Below are 16,290 nucleotides of genomic sequence, written 5' to 3'. Positions count from 1 at the left end.
CAGTAGAAGTAATTAGCAGTTAATAATTAAGTCCTATATGAACATGACTTGAGGTAATACCTCTGTAGAAAAAGCATGGCAAGTTCATTTAATGAATGATAAAGGGGAGACAGGGTGATTGGGGTGCTCGTGGTACCCAACACTGATGTGCTGGGCACGTGGCACAGGATGTTGTGGGTATTGCTGGCTGCTCACAGCTGCTGTCCTTCCCTAAGTTGTGGCTGAGCTCAGCTCTTAGCAAGAGCAAGCTCCCATGGGGGTGTAGCACATTCCACAGGATTCCGGATTGTTCTGAAAATGCTTTCTAAATGCTGTCTTAATTAAAGATTTCTCTAAGTCAGAATTAAGTTATTAAAATGTTCCAGGCATTTTCTAGAAGTCTTTGAAAATGGACTACATTCCTTCCCGGGTTGATCTACTCCTTATTGTGGGTTACAAAGTAATATTGTGCTGCTTGCTGGTTGCAGATAAGTTCAAACAAATACATTTTTTTCTTGCAGCAGTTTTTCATGAGCTGACAACTGCCATTGAGTCACTCTTTGGGGTTTTGCAATTTTGTATTTGTGGTCCTTCAGCAGCGATGGGAAAAAAAAAAAGTCTAGTGTTCCTTAGAGGGCATTTCCCTGAAAGTATCAGGTTGAATAGTGCCTCGTAAGACCATGCAACATCCAGACTAACATTCACAATGTTTTCCTGCTTTTTTTCTTTTTTTTGCATAGCTTGCTGCTGCTGCTAAAACACTGAGTGCTCTACACGATGGATTTTGAACTTTGCAGAAAAATGGTATTGTGTAGAGTTGTTGGCAGCCAACATGTTTGTGCTGCAAGTATTTACTGCACTGATCAGGTGATAGGAAGGCAATAAGTGCTGGAGAGCCTTGCCGTAAGGACAGCTTGCTTTGTCCTGGGTCTGTGCTGGAAGCTGAGAAGGGATGGGTCTGTGGGCCATTATGAATAGTGGTTTAAAACCTGAATCTATGTAGTGAGTTCTAGACACGTCTGTCCTCGTGTATTGAATGCTTCTATTGGGCTCTGCTGTTGATTTGGGGTTTTAATTTGGGTTTTGCAGACCAATGCACAGACATGCCAGTGGTGATACTGGTCTTGCTGAAACCAATTGTACAGTTGGGATGATAAAGCTCCTCAGTAATCATTCCCAGGACATTTCAGTGGCCATATCCAGAAGCCCTGTTACAGAAACAGGATCCACACAGCACTTCGCTGTCAGACTGAACGCAGCCCAGCCTTCTGCATGGTGCTGAACTTCGTGCCAGGCTGCAGTGCAAGGAGCAATTTATAGACTGAAAGCAGCTCTTGGTGCTGGAATGGAGGTGATGACAGATCAGCAGCAGAACTTCAGGCTTTGTAGGCTGTTACTGAAAAGGCTGTGTGTTGAAGGAACTGAATTTCGGTAACAGTAAAGCAGAGTTTCTCCACTTGTGTTGTAAGAGCTCTGGGTCTGATGTCTTTCCAAATCCATGTTCTGCATAGATTCTGATGTGGGTTGTTACTTATTTAATTTAATTTTTTTTTTTCCCCCCATTTTAAAGGTATCTTAAGAGATCAGTTGGCATCAGTAGAGTTGCTTCATCTTCCTGATGAGAGCAGTTAACTTCTGTAGGAGGTGATATTCAATCTCCCCTTACTCAACCAGAGCTAGGGAGATTTGGCTGCTGCTTCGGAGGCCTCTGAGCTTGCAGTTAGCCTTTGACTTTTGGCTGCTTGGTTTTATAAAGTTGCAAAAGGTTTAAAAAAATAAAATCCGAACTCTGCCAGTTTTTGTTGCCCCTTCTGGGACCTGTGAGCAGCTGGGAAACCGCTCATCAAGTTGATGTTCAGCTTTTGACTGGGAAATGCAAGACCATCTCGTGCCGGGGCTCAGCTCAAAAACAAACGTGTGGTTGCAAAGAGAGCACTGTTATCTTGTACATCATCCAGATGTGTGTGTGTATATATATATATTTGTTTAACAGTAAGTGAAATGTTAATTTTGTTCTTTTATATTTGCTTTGCAATCTTCTGGTGTGTCAACAGCCACGTCAGTACCTATCCTGATGGAAGGTTCTGCAGTAGGAATGGGTGACTCTGCCTCCATCTCTGCAGTGCAGTTGCTCCTTAGGAACAGGGAAGCCTGCTGAGCTGTCAGCCAGATGCAGTGTTCCTGGGAAACTGGTTATTGAGCATTTAAACTGAAGACAGGTTTTGAAATGTTCTCTTGTGTTCTGAAAGAAGGGTGGGGGCAAATCTTTATGAACTTCACACTGAGATCAGAGACTGAGCAGTGAAAGTGGTGAGTGAGTGCGTTAATCTGTGAGTCTGAGAAAAACATTCATCTGCTGAGAGAAAAGAGTACGACCAGACTGCTTAATTATATCTCCCTTGATTTCCCAGGAGATGTGAAGCCAAAATGTTGTGTTGGAGCAGGAAAAGAGCTTCACCTTGTTTGAACAGCTTTCAGAGCCATTCGTTTCAGACCTGGATGAGTTTTTCACTGGGTTAAAATCCCTGCTATCATTTCCTTTCATTTGAAACTGTACGCCAGCATTCATTTGAAACAGCGTAAATTTAAAAACCACAATGTAAGTTATTCGTTTTCTGCATCCATCGTAGTGATATCCTGGATAAAACAATCCCAGGGGACTTATTTCTGGGTAGAAATGAAGGGAGGTATGCTGGATATAGCCCTGCTAGGAGAATTTTTGGAGCTTATGCTTCTTACTGGCAAGATTTGGGATGTCTGACCTGTAGGATCAAAGCCAGCTGAATTATGGGAATTTCAAGGTTCTTTAAAAGCTTTTTTCTAAAAAGCCCAAGAAGTCCAATTAGTAGAACTCAATTCGTAGGACTTTAAACATTAATGGTAAGTTACCTTATGAAATATAGACCACTTGAGAATATGCTAAGAGCAGGCATATGGTTTTGATATTTTTTTTTTCCTTCAAACACTGGCACAGCACTGAAGCCAGACAACTTTATTTTCCTGCTGCATTATAACCAGCTGCAGATGTTTTAGACATTATTGCTTCTAAATGTGCTTTGACAAATGTCTCCTGGAAGCCAGGAGCTCTAAATATTGCATGCAGTGTATTCTGAGGAAATGTTGAAAATAAAGTTTTAGGAATTAAACGTTCTGTGTCTGAATCAAGAAAATTTACTTTCTGCCCTTGTCAGGGAATTTACTGGCTGCAAACATTCTTTTACAAGACATGCACAGATGTTAGTCAGTAGGGGCACACATGGAGATGGGGAACAAATGTTGCCACGGATGGTCTCAGTCTGGTATTTACTGGCCTTCTGCAGCTAACAGGAGAAGGTGAGCGTTTGCTTGAGATGGTCCTTCAACACGTTGCTAAATGCTGCAATTAAATGTGTAATTTCTCTAAATGCATGCAAGCTCTCAGCGTTAAGCTGGAGCGTGTCTTGGAGCATAAGGGAGCACTGAGTTCTGTGCACCAGTGGCAGTGTCTCTGCTACAGACACTTCTGTGATACTTCAATGGCTCCATTCAGGATTAAGGTAAAGGATTTCAAATAAAGAGAATTTGATGCTTTTTTTTTTCTTTTTTTTTTTTGTCTCTGCATAGCTTTGAATTGAATGACCAGGAGGGCATCTTCATTCATTGCATTTTATGTATGATGGCTGCTCCGAAAGTACTGCCTCCTCTTTTACTATGTTGGGCCATGACATCAGGGGCAGATGTTGATGGGATGACAGTAGAAGTTGAACCTTCCCAGCAGTATTGTATCACGTTTTGTTGCTGTGTGACAGCTGGCAGCAGAGAGGCATTCTGACATGGAAGTGTGACTGAAGCAAATGTGTGTCACTGAATTCCTGCATGCAGAAGAAATGACACCCACTGACATTCCTCAGGGCTTGTTGAAGGTTTATGGAGACCAACCAGTGGATGTGAGCACAGTGAAGTGGTGGTTTCAGCAGTGGTGACAGTGATGTGAATGACAAGCCACATTCTGGATGGACCGTGCAGTTGGTGTGGGTGCAGCATGCAGGCTCTTGTTCATCACTAGTGAAAATGCACAGCTAATGATGGTGACAGTTGAAGAATAGTGTTTTGTAGCTGAGAATTTGCTCTGTCAAACAGTGTTGATGTGCTCTCTGTATCTGTTGTAGTTTCCATGGCAATAAATAGGAGGCCTTAGTTTCAGAGCAGTCTGTGTACACACATATATACATATATTTGCATATACACACATGATGCTGTGTGTGTATATACACATACATGCACATGACAAAGTTTTGCTTTTGTGTTCAAACGTATGGGTTTGTGGTCAGAGGAGCTACGTGATTACTGACACTGGGAATTGTTCCAGGTAGCTTTGATTTCCAAAGTTCAGGCAGCTTGACTCCCCAGTACGTAAACCAGTCATTCATTCCTTCGTAGCCTGCGAGTGGCTGGGGAAATATCTGTGCTTTGCTGTAGGTGCCTCATTAAAAAGTGATCCAGTGTTCAGCACCCTGAGTTCTCAGTGGACAGGCTGAACGCTGAAAGATGAATTGCTCAAAGCTAGGCAGTAGAAATGGCACTCCAGGCATTGAGGTGCCGAAGAGGCAGTCCATCTGAAATGGATGTAGTTGTTTATATGCTGGTAGTTCTTCAATTAAATGTAGTCCTAATTCTCTGCATGTGGGGGTTTCCACCAAAAATATTTGTAGAGAATTTGAAAGGGAAATGGGGATTGCTTATAAATGTTATTGCTAACTTTTCTGTGAGGTCTGTAGGGGTAAAAAATATTTCACAAGAAGTTACATCCATTCTCTTGTAGAGTTAACAACGTATCTGGTTTATGCCTTGCAGAGTAACCATAGGACATCTCCATGTGTGTCCATGTTACCCCAAAGGAGCCTTCCTCCAGCTGTGGACCAGTTTAGGTATAAGCCAGCCTGTGCTCACTGAAATCCCCGGAGCCTGCCTGGCACTGGGGGACAATTCCAGGAGGAGATTAGTGATGGCAAGCATCAGTGGGTAACTACTTGAGCAGGGGCCTACCTGCCTGCTGGAAGGAGCATGGCATGCTGCCCTGCAGCAGGAGCCGAATCAAGCAAATGCAAGTCTAATGATTTGGATTTTGCTACTTCACATTAATGTTTAAAACTGCTTATATATAATCCTCCTAACAAATCTCCCCATGCTTTGGGATGGCAAACATTCACTGCTGCGTGCTGATTTTTAAGTATGCTCTGGTTATGCCGAATTCTTGTGCAGCTCAACAGAGGCTCTTACTGATGCCTGGCAAAGAGGAGTTTTCTTGTTTGATTCTGTTGGTATAGGATAAAATGATTCTTTGTACTGGTGGGCTACAACAAGTGAAATGTTCAGGTTTTGATGCTTCCCAGGCATGTAATGACTGGAAAATGATATATGCCAAATGTGCGAGGGGGGGCAGCTCTGCTGATGGTAAGTTGCTGTAGGGCTACTGGTTGGATGTGCTTAGTTGGACATATTTTGTTGTCTTGCGATGTGTAATTAGGGAAGTTTAAACTAAATGTTTCTGCTCATAATGCGTATTTTTTCTTAGTGGTTGCACATCTGAGCCACAAAGCAGTTTTCCCTTGCGCCCAGGGTTTTTCCACTATCTGCAGGGTTTGCTCTGCTTTCTTAATACTGCTTCATCAGAAAGCTTCAAAGATAGATGGTGCCTTCAGCTGCAGTGTTCTCTTAATGTGTGCTCAGAAGTCCCCTTTCTATAACATGCATGGAGCCTGAAGACCTGGCCGAGATTCTTCTACCATGCATTATTCTGGTTTTCATCTCCCTTACTTCTCTTGGCTCTCCTTCAGCTGTTCTTCACCTGAGATTTTCTCCATCTCTTGTATAAAGTGGCATCACAGTGTGCTAGGGAGAACTGTCAGCTCTCTACCAAGGTAGTTAAGCTTGCAGAACCTGACAGCAGGAAAACTGCATGTGATTTGCCTCTTCAAGTAGCAGTGATTCTTGAATAAGTGATACTGTATTTGGCCTGAAGCAAAACTGGCTTTGAAGGCAAGTAGTTTGGTTATCCCACTGACCTGTGGATCCTCATTTGAAGGGCCCACAGTTTCTACAGGTCTGCATTTGTGATGAAGAGACAAATCACAGTTCATTTTCAGAAGCATCAGTCAAAAACATACTGTATTTCCAAGCAGCACTCAGAAGGTTGATATGAATACTTTGAAATCTGTAGTAGCTATGAATTTTGGCTCACATCTTTAAGGAAAAGAAAACGATCCCACCTTTAATGGAAAATAGCAAGAAGTTGGCTTCTATTTGGTTTTAAGGAATTTGGCGTGGTTTCTTGTCCCTGTGGTCTGACTGGAATATCTTGGCTTGTCTGAAACAACTGCTGCTTTTGAAAATGTGTTTAAAAGAAGTGTGGGGGTAAAAGTATTTTTTTTCCCCCCATCACCACCATGCATTATGGTTTCTTCATACTTTCCCTTCTTGGATGAAATGATTGGCTTACTGTAATGAGAGCTGCTATGTAAATTATTCCAGACAGTCTGAATGCTTCTTACTGAGTATGGAGGATTAAATGATGAAGGCTTTCAACTACATAAGCATTTTTTTGTTTTGTGGTTCATTTTTGTTGTGTTGTGTTTTTTTTTCCTTCTTTTAGATAATGGTCCTTCTGAAACTTCTCAAGATTGTTTAAACAGAATAGTGTTGCTGTGGAGTTGTTTAGCTGGGGTCATCTTCAGCCGTCACTGCGATTAGCACGTTAGCATGGGCTTGACACAGTTCTGAAGACTACAGCAAATGCCCATTTAAAGTTATATATAGGGAAGGTGTTTTAAATTGCAGCAAGTAGTTGAGGATGTCTAGGCACATTAAAACAAAGTGTACCAAAAGAGCAGCCAAAAATATCCCGAATTTTGCACCTACCAGGAAGCAGTTATCGACTCCCTCAGGCTGGCTCTGAGGTTTCCTTTCTTTTTGACATGAGTGGTTTTCTGCTTTGCCAGGCAAGGAATTAAAACTCCTTGCTTCAATAAGCCTGGAAGTTGGAGGTTGGTACGTGTTCCTGTTTGAAGGAGCAAGAAAACGTGAATTGAGTTTGCTAATGGTAGTAATAGCAAGAATGGCAAATGAATTAGCTTCAAATAGTCTGCCTGGCTGGTAATAATCCAGTAATCAAACAGCACGTGTTAAGTAGGGTTTGGAAGCATATCTTGTCTTGTTGGCAGGGGTGCTTTGGTCTTGCCCTCACTTTGCAGATCGTGTCTAAATGGGGAGGTTGGTGGCCCTGCATGTAGCAGGGGGGTTGGAGATTCATGATCCTTTAGGTCCCTTCCAACCCTGACAATTTTGTGATTCTGTGTCCTGCTCAGTTGTGCTGGTACATTTCTGTATAGGGAATTCCTCTATCAATGAGATGAACTGGATTCAAAATGGAGGGGGGGGGAGGGAATAAGTATTTTATATGAGCTTGCTCCCAAAAAAAAAGAGGAGTATAGAACAGTGTAGTTCTGCAAGCACGTCTTGCTGTGCTATGTAGAGGAGAGTCTGGTTTCACCTTTTCAAAGACTCTGCAAGGTTCTATCCCAGGCCATGGGAAAAAAGTCTCAGAATTTATCAATCTAAGATCAGTTTTACTTGGAAGTACATAGCAGCTTTGGTCCTGCTTGTTTTGCTTTGTGAATTGGGAAGTAATTTCAACAAATTGTTTGTATTAAGAATCTTTCTTCTTATCTTTGTAAGATTGACATCTCTTCTTTATAGTAAATGTTATGGTCCTTCTTCCTCCTAATGTAATTTGTGAAAATCTAGTCCTGTGCAGCTTGCTTCTGAGCTGTTGTCCTAAATAGGATTATGGAAGCACTGACATCTATCTGAGCTTTATACTTTCATAATTCATAGTAGCCAACTGCTCTGCTTTGTGCTTCTGGAGATGGTGAATTTGTTTGGCCTCTCCTCGGAGCAGTAGATTTAGGGAAAGACGTAAACATTTCCTAATCTGGAAGTGTCATAAGACTTAAATTTTGAAGTCTCTTTGCTTATTACTTCAAGTTTCAAGAAATGTTCTTAGAAGTGAGGAGGACTGGTTCATTTAATGTGCGCGGCCCCTGGGGTATTTTAGAACATGAGGAAATAGGTTTGGTTGAGGGCATCTACGAAGCGACACAGAAGTGAAAGCTTTAAGAGAGGTGGAAGAGCATTTCCTTGCTCTTTACATATGTCAAAATGGATTCAGATGTGTTTGGAAGACCACCCTGACAAGCTTTGCAATACTGAGGCTGACTTCTAATGTGTGTTAGATATGAATTATGAAGTGATCTGAGTCCATATTCAGTGTGCATCTGTTAATAGCATGGAATAATTCCGAGTTGTTCCCTAGATTAGATGCCTGGCATATTTATGATTCTCTTGCCTTTCTAGCAAAGGTGGTAACTTTCACATGTAGCGTTTTCAGAAGTCAGCTGCTTTTTTATATTGCCTTAAATATTTCATCTTGTCTCTCTCTCTCTCACATGTGCTGACATTGAAAATTAAAATTGTATGTACCTGATGGATTTAGTTTGGGATTCAGACTAGCACTGGGAGGAAGAAAGCTTGCAGTATAGCATAATCTTTCCTGATCTCATGGGCAGTGCCTGTTTCTTGCTCACAAGTGTAGGTACAGCTGGCTTTGGTGCTATGGGCCAAATAATCTGCCTACTTCTTGCTGCTGGTTTTGGTGAAATGTGGTATTTTTCCCTTAAGCTTGACAGCCAGCCTTTCTCTTGCAGTTCCACTGCTACTTAAAAAGCCATCCTTCTTACCCCAGCCTTCATCTTCTGTGCATCCTTTTCTTAAGAGTAGCACTGCAGAAATAATATTTTCCACAGTATGTTACTTGATGGAATGTTATGACATGTTATAGCTACTTGAAAGCAGTTGTTGTCTTTAATTTTATGATGTCAAGTTGCTCTGTTTTAAGTAAGTGCCTAAGCACTCCAGCTCCCTTTTTTTTTAAAGGTCACTGTATGTGATTCACCTGTAAACCTGTCATCTTGGTCTGTCCTCTGCTGTACGGAGGGGAGAACAGATGTTGCTACCTACTGAAGGATGCTTCAGTCACTTGCTGCAGAAGATGGTCATCAGGCTGTCAAAAGCAATCTTTATAGGCAGGCTGGTCTTTCACAAGGAGATGTGTTTACAGAGCATGAAATTAACGTTTTTGCACAGAGGCAAATAATTGCTTACCGCAGAGACTCTGGTAGCAGATTTGGAGCTTGAATGATTATTAGTAAGGTCAGATAGAGCATGGAGGGGTGTCCACCTGCTAAGCAAAGTCATTCAGAACTTCTTAGCTGATTTGCTTATGCCAAAAGGTTTTAAGAAGTTGCAATGTTTGCACCTTGTTTGTCCCCTGTAAGGTACTTGGAATAACCTGGAAGGAACTTGTAATAACTGGTAGTAACCTTGTATGTCTGTATCCGTGGCATGGTTCCTTCAAGAATTGTTCTTGAATGAAAACTTATTTTTTGACTTTCAGAAGGTTGGAGAGAATTTGCATTCTTGTTTTATTACTCTTGATTTATTATACAGTGATACTCCAGTGCTGGCAGGGCTTGTTGTTGTTGTTTTTTTTCAAAGGCTGCAGAAATGTCAGTGAAATAAGCCTTTGTCATGAACAAAAAGGATCTCTGAAAGCTTTCTGTGGTCAGCAGATCAGTCTCAAAAGGGCCAGTAGATCTTGCATGGTGTTGGCTGACCTCAGCTGCTCTGGTCTGTGCTCTCAGTCATCAGGTCAGGGCTTTTTGTTGAGCAGTGATGGAAAAACCATTTCCAAAGAATGGTTATTGTCGAAATTAATTTGATTGATTCTTCATTTATAACACAGATCAAGTTTTGAACTTTAGTCTTTTATGGTAATAATACGAGTCTGTTACCACTAATTGACTCTCTTCAGTCTCAGTTTGTTCAGCCTGCTTACTCCCCACTCAGCAGATATTCACATCTTTCAAAATGTTTTAAAAGAAATGACTTTAAAATAGATAGAATTTCTTCTAGAAAAAGTTTATCCCATTGCATTCTGCTGTGGCACAGAATTTGGGACGTCTGATCAATTTTATAGGCAATGTCCAGTCAAACTTGGAAGTGGAGATGCTGCCTCAGTTGCAAATGGTGTTGAAGACTTGGAGCGCTGTTTTCAGAACATCCATGCTTCTGCAGGCAGAGGGAAATAAAAACATGATTAGTATTGCAAAAGCTGATCTGAAATACTGATCAGAAATCCTTTTCCAATCATGCATAACCCTGCATGTTACGCTCATGATTTTCACATTGCTTTTCTGCTGAACACAGAATCATAGAATGGCCTGGGTTGAAAAGGACCACAATGATCATCTAGTTTCAACCCCCCTGCTGTGTGCAGGATTGCCAACCACCGGACCAGGCTGCCCAGAGCCACATTACTCTTTGGAGGTGGTGAGAATTCTTGCTTGGTCTGTGCTGTGCTGAACAACTCTTACCGTAACTCCTTTCCTGTAGCTGTTTGCATCTGAAAACAAGTGAAAGAGGCCTTGAGAAGGAACATCCAGACACCAGAAGCAGCGTTTGAAGAAATCATTCTTGTTTATTGCCCAGGGTCTTTGTCCTGGACACATCTTCTGTTGTGGTTTTGGAAGCAGTGCTGTCGGAAGGTGATGCTGCCTGACGTATCCCAAGGTGCTGCTTCAGAGCTGTGCCTTTCCTGTCCTCTGCACACTGCTGAGCTTAGGGTGTTCTGCTTTCCACATGTTGTCTTCCTTGCACAGTGCAGACTTTCTGAATTCTGACTGATCTTAAGAGTAACAAAAACTGAACAGTAGATACACAACATTACCAAGCCCAAACATCACCTGAATATTCTCTGGTACAACTGCCTTTGTGTTCTGGGAACACTTAAAATCCAGTTTAAAGGATGCACCTCGCTCCTTGCTCCCACTGAAGAAAAACAGGAAGGCTTGACAAAAGCTTAAACAGAAGTTTCCCTTGAAAATTCCTCCAAGCTGGTAAAACAGAGCACCGTGTTCTGTTCCTGTAAGCTGTGCTGTAGTACAGTTCCACCAGCACTGGTTTTGCCTTGAAGTGTTATAGCATAAATTTTCAGAGGACGTGAGGGAGGTCGTGCGTACAATGAATTGCTCAGAGGCACCTTACCAAGACCTGCTAATAGCCTTCCCTCATTAAAACAGTCCTAGCAGAATGAACTTATTTTTTGCCTGTTTAATAAGCCTTGGTAGAAAAAAAAACACCTAGGCAAATGTGAGATATTTATATTGGCCATTCTCTGGTGTATTTATGTATGAACATGTGTTTTATTTCTTTATTGATTTTTTTGTCAATGCTTAAGTGGTATTCTTTCAATATGAAGTGAAACTCATAAAAATGCTAGGTATAACATGTTCAAGTCAGGCTGCTTGCTTGATTCTGGTACAGCGAGCTACAAAACCTCTATTACAGAGAATGTCCTCCTGTACAGCAATTTTTCTCAGTCCCATGGAGCTTCATTATGGCTAGGTCAGGCTATGTGCTGCAGAGAAGAGAATTTATATTTTGTTATAAGGCTAAGTCCTGTGCTGTCGTAACGATGCTGAAGGACAATAAATGCTCCAAATAATTCAGTTTCTTTGGAATATAGTTCTGCTGTGCTGTAGATTTGGGAAAATTGAGAATATTGTGTTGTTTCTGTGATTCCTGCAGCATGCTCGTGAGGTTATTCTGCAGCTTTTACTTACTTTCAGCTTCCAGAGACCAGTTAGTGAAGGCTTCCAGAGCTGGATGTTTTCAGTTTAAAGTCAAGGGAGAGATATCCCTTAAGCCCCCTATGGTAAAATGAGACTCCTCAAAGTCTAATTAGCTTTTGGCCTGAGATGGCACATACTAATATCTCCTGTAGTAGAAAAGCCACTGCCGTAATTCTGACTGTGCTGTGCTTTTAATCTCATGTTTCCCCATTTCTTTGCAACTGTCTGAAAAGAGGACTGTCTCTAATACCTTCTTTTCTAACTAGTCTTCTCTGCCCTGCTCTGTGCCCATACTTCTATGTACTTCTGTGTATAGATGTATCTGTAAATATCTCAGGAAGAGCTCTGCTTTTCTTCCAAAGTGTGGGGCAGATTCATGCAGTCAGTGATCTGTCATCACCCAGAAATGACAAAACAGCTGCTTAAACGCTGCATAAGAAATGAGTCACATCTTGCATTTATACAGTTAATGCCTTTTTAGTCATCCTCTGAGTGGTATCCCAAATTTTTGATGTGTTCTTCTGTTTAGTCAGGACCACTTCTGGATTTTAATTCTGTTTTCCACTTAGCTGACAACATCAGATTTAACGAGCATGCTTGTTATTCCAATATTGCAATCAATAGGTAATCTCACAGAGCCTAAAAAGATTCTGGCAAAGCTAATTTTGATACATGACTGGTATGTTTTCATCAAAACATGTCGATTTTGATTACATTTGAGTAAATTCCAATTTGGATATTAGCAATAACAGGACTGTTGCCTACTCATGTTTGCATCACTCAGGGAAGTGATGCATCTCCTCCCTCCTGCCTGCACAGTCATCAATCGTCCCAAAAAGAAGCTGCTTGTTCTTGATTTTTATCCTGATGCTGCCATAGTTAGTACCTGCTGGTGCTCTCTAAAGTGATTTGTCACCTTTTATACCCATACACAGTTTTTACATCTGTATCCTCAACTTCTCTTGTCCTTAATTCCCCGGATATGCTTGTATTTTTCCATTTGTTGGATATCTCATCTGTCTTCCACAAGCACTTGGAGATGATAGCCCTCAGACTGTCAACAACCTTCTTCCTAGGCCCAACCAATTTATCTTGTGATTTCAAATTTGTTTCTTATTGTACCCTAACTGGTATACTGTGCCCTCCTTGCTGCCTTGCTTGGCATTTTGAGCACTCGGGTAATTTCATGCTGTATTGCAGCTTGCAGCTGTGTGTGTCAAGTGATGAATCATTGCCAGAGGGCATCTCTCGGAGGTACCAACATACCCACCTAGAATTTATCTAGCCTCTAGATTCATCATTTCAGTATAGATTACTTGATCCTTTCCTGGCCTTGGGTCAGCCTCTTCTCAGTCTAGGGTAGAGGTATGGAGAATAATAGCCTTGGGACAGAGTCAAGATGTGTGATGGTCACAATTTCACAACGTATTCAAGGAGTAGAAGCAGACCACTGGGGCAGCTTGCTTGGAGAGAAGTAGTAGACTTTGGAAATGTGGCCAGGTGGCATGTATGGTGTACAGAGAAAGTGGGGAATTCTGCCAGTGCAGTGCAGAGGAGTGGTAAAAGAGTGGCAGACACTGTCTTGCTGGGTACGTGTGCTTGGCACTTCAGCACTGAACTGATGGGAAGTTGATATCCATTATTCTATACTACTTCTAGGTGTCTAGAACTCCCCTTGTTATAACCTTCAACAGCCAGGTCATGGTGGTATTTATTCCTCGCGTGTGTGATGTCTTTAGTCTTCATACCCCATCACTGATGACTTGTGCTTCTGGAAGATGTTTGAAGACTGAAATTGGGGCATTTGTGCTCACGGCTCTACTTTTTTGGTCAGGGTGGGTTAATGCAGCTTGTATCTGGTCTCAAGGAGTGACTTATTCTTCCTTACAAGGAACTATTCATAAGAATGCTGTAACTGTGCACAGTTGACCAGCTACCCCACATTGTGGTATGCAGCAGGACTCCTTGCCATTGAGGGCAGTTATTGTATTTACTGCCTTCTGCTTGAGGAGAACTTGGAGATGCAGACAGAACACAAGTACGTCAAATGGTCTGACAGCATGAATGGGGAAACTGGAGGCAGGATGGCTCAAACGTTTCAGAGTAACAGAGGTGATCTCAGGAAGTCTGATTGTGAGAGGAGCATGATTAATTTTGGCATCGATCTATGCATTTTCTATTGCTAGATGCAATGTTCTCCTTGTTTGAACAGCAGTTAAATAACTCCTCGGGAAGAAGAGGCGTGTAAAATGTTGCCTTTTAGTGCTGATGTTTTCAGTTTAGCATAACGCTGTCAAGAAGCATCAATTCTGCCAGGAAGTTGATAGAGAATTTACTTCAAAGCTCCTAAAATATCTGAAAGGAAAGCAGTGATTTTCCATTGCTGAAAAACAGCAAAATGGGGTTTTGCTCCATTGCTTCTAATTAAAAAGCCAGATTGAGGCTGATGTTAGCAGTATGAACTAGGAGGCGAAACAACAGTGGATCATCACCTGAGGTAACAGTAATAAACGTGTTCAATTACAAGTAATGCTTTTTATAAACTACAGCTGTCACAATAAGGGTTACAAGTACTGAAGGGTACTGAGTGATGAGCATGGAAGATAAGACAGAAAAATGTGTGCACTTCTCTTAGCTTTATTGGAGTTAGTTGGAATTATTTTGTTCAAGTGATGTTTAAGTATTAAGTTAGCAAGTTGTTTTTCCTGGCAGCAGAAAACATGAAAAATAGTCTCTGAAAATGTCTGCAAGCCTCTCAATGTCTTGGGCTTGTAGTCCTTCTGGTCTTCATACTGATGTCAGTAGCAGGAAAGGTGAAAGAGGTGGATGGGTGACACAGAACCTTTTGAGGAGCAGTTTATTCTCTTACTGCAGAAGGATGAGTTGGCGCTGGGAATTATTTCCTGTAGCACAGCTGAGTGCCACTTGTAGATGTTAGAGCTCCTCCAGTGCTGAGTCTGACTTTCTGGCAGATCACATCACTACTGGTCAGATTTTGCCTCTTGCATGTTCCTTGTAGGAAAAATTTCTATAACTTATTCATCCCAATGATGGATACAGACTTCTTTTTTCCTATTACCTTCCAAGGGCATCAACTTCTGTAGTGTGCCCTTGAGTTTTACTTCAGTGAGTTTGAGCATGAGCCCAACTTCCACAAGGAGGGGTAACCATCTGATCTCAGCTGTTCTGAAGCCTGCAGGTCTCTCATGCTTTTGGATACCTTGTAATGTTCTGCCTTTTCTTCCAAGCAAAATCCAGATTGCTTCTTTTTATAGGTTTGAGCTATCACTCAGTAAGTTTTCAAACTGCCAAATCCAGCCTCATGTAAATATTTATAATGCATTCTCCTGTCTTAATGGTGGCTCCTGATTGCAAAATGCGAGGCATACTTGTAGCCTTGCTTATGGTCTAGAAAGCATCAAAGAGAGAGATCTGTGCACCATGGTTTCACCTTGATTTATCTACCTGATGGAGCACACTTAGACCTCTTTCCTTGGACATGCAGTGCATAGATTCTGTCCTGTCCTCATCTTGTGACTTGTTGGAGCTTTAGCAGCCATCTCCCTTCTTTCAGCCATTATACCAGAGTTTCCCAAGGTCTATCCAGGGACATTTCAATTGCAAATTTGTATACTGCAGTAGCTCTTTCATCTTCTGCTATTACAAATGTTATAATTTTTGTAAACTGAGCAAAGTCCAATTTGTGGTCATGCATTTACCAGGCCCAACTACTTTGCAGCATGCGGCTTATGTGTAATTTTTCATTTGCTGTCCAAATACTGTGAGTTTCACTTGTGCAGTATTTGTTGAGGATGGCACACTACGATGGTTGTGGTATGTTTAATGAGATCAGAATTTCTGCAGGTGCAGTGCATGGTGTGAATCTCTGCTAATAGTCAAAATATTTGGAAGTTGTGTTCATCTGGGCAGTCTTTGAATGACCTAATGTTCCTGTAATCTGACCAGCACCTTATGGTCTGGGTGCAGGGAATACATGGAAATAATGGAATTAACAGCTCTTATATCCTGCATTTTTATTAAATCTTAATGCAGATTAGTCAGGTGTTTCTGCATATGCAGCACAACCCGTAAGTCTATGATAAGTCAGATTTCAGCAGCAGTGCTGTAAAGTATGTCCATACAGGAAATTGCTGCAGCTTGAGTGCCTTCTGCGATTAAATGGAGCGTGGATGTGCGCAGAGGTCTGGAGTCAGCTGTCCATTGATCTCCAAACCAGCTTGTTCATTCTTATTCCTGTGAATAAAATAAGGTTTACTGCATTTTAAACAACCTCTGATAGCACTGAATACTGCAGAAAACAGCATGCAGCTCTGCAGAGCTTCTTCCAGCAGTTGCAATCCAAAGGGCTCTTGGGGACACACTGACGTACAGCATATGTGTTGGCTCCCTGGTGTGGAGTTCCCATGAAGCAGGAAGCAAAAGAGAGGTGTTGGGAAGTCTTTAATCTCATTCTGACTGATGGTTCAGAGATGATTTATCCATCTCCATACCTCACAAACTTGCTGTCAGAGCAGCTCATCACAGCAGTACCTCAGGCAATGTGACTAACAGTTGTTTCCTATCT

General features: G+C 41.7%; 1 protein-coding gene across 3 annotated transcripts in view; it reads left to right on the top strand.

Moving 5' to 3' along the window:
• GALNT10 (polypeptide N-acetylgalactosaminyltransferase 10) overlaps positions 1–16,290 on the top strand; it is an 82,186-nt gene that overhangs the window by 17,040 nt on the left and 48,856 nt on the right. The window contains exon 1 of one of the 3 annotated variants that reach the window (XM_048960342.1): positions 234–2,578. The exons of the other annotated variants lie outside the window; for them this stretch is intronic. The gene's annotated coding sequence lies outside the window, so the exon portion shown is untranslated. Of the gene's footprint in view, positions 1–233; positions 2,579–16,290 lie in introns of those variants that run through there. 3 annotated transcript variants of the gene reach the window in all.

The sequence above is a fragment of the Lagopus muta genome, chromosome 14, assembly GCF_023343835.1.
Source record: "Lagopus muta isolate bLagMut1 chromosome 14, bLagMut1 primary, whole genome shotgun sequence".
In the NCBI taxonomy this organism is placed as follows: domain Eukaryota; kingdom Metazoa; phylum Chordata; class Aves; order Galliformes; family Phasianidae; genus Lagopus; species Lagopus muta.
The sequence above is the reverse complement of the archived record's forward strand: the minus strand, read 5'-3'. Positions and strand labels throughout refer to the sequence as shown.